Genomic DNA, 868 nt, shown 5'->3' with positions numbered 1-868 from the left:
TAGACTCATATGCCTGTGGAAGTTGGACAATGAAAAAGGAAGACTGGAGATGAATTGATAATTTGGATTATGGTGTTGGTGAAGAATATTGAAGGTACCGTGGACTACCAGAAGAATACACATATCTATTCTGGAAGAATGGGTTCTTTGTGTGGTGCTGTTGGACAGACACTGGACTGCTACCCACACTATCCAGTTGAAACTTACCATCCTTTCCTCAAAAATTCTATGAATCAGAACCAACTTAACAACAACAATATCTTGGTAGAGAGATGCTTTTTGGAAGGGAGGATGGTAAAAGCTTCATCTCACTTACTTTAGGCATGTTCTCAAAAGGGAACTGTCACTGCAGTAAAACATCATGCTTGGCAAAGTAGAGGGTCATTCAGAATACAACAACTCCTATAGGAGATGGACTAACACTGTTGCAGCAACAGTGGATTCAAACATGGCAGTGTTCAGAGGTCAGTGTTGTGTTAGGTGAAACAAACCAAAATGTATCAGATGTGAACTTAACCTCTAAATGAAATGCATTATTTTTATTTAAATACAATTTATAGGAGAGAATAATTCATTTTAACAGAATGAATTAAAGATAATAGCGATAAAAATATAGACTATGAGAAAGAAAATTGATTTTTTCAAAAGATCATTACTATGAATTGTACAAAAAAACTTAATCTATAGTATATAATTTTTTTTTTGACATGGGATTACACTATTTGGAAAAATGCTTAGCCAGAAAATTTATATAAAATCCTTTCCATTAGATTCTATGATAGAAAAATGTAAACTTTTGACTATTAGCCAAAAGGTTAGCAATCTGGAGCTATTGAAAGGTGTCTCTGAAGACAGTCATGGCAATCTG

This window comes from Chrysochloris asiatica, unplaced genomic scaffold (assembly GCF_000296735.1).
Source record: "Chrysochloris asiatica unplaced genomic scaffold, ChrAsi1.0 scaffold00298, whole genome shotgun sequence".
In the NCBI taxonomy this organism is placed as follows: Eukaryota; Metazoa; Chordata; class Mammalia; order Afrosoricida; family Chrysochloridae; genus Chrysochloris; species Chrysochloris asiatica.
Note: the sequence above shows the minus strand (reverse complement) of the source record.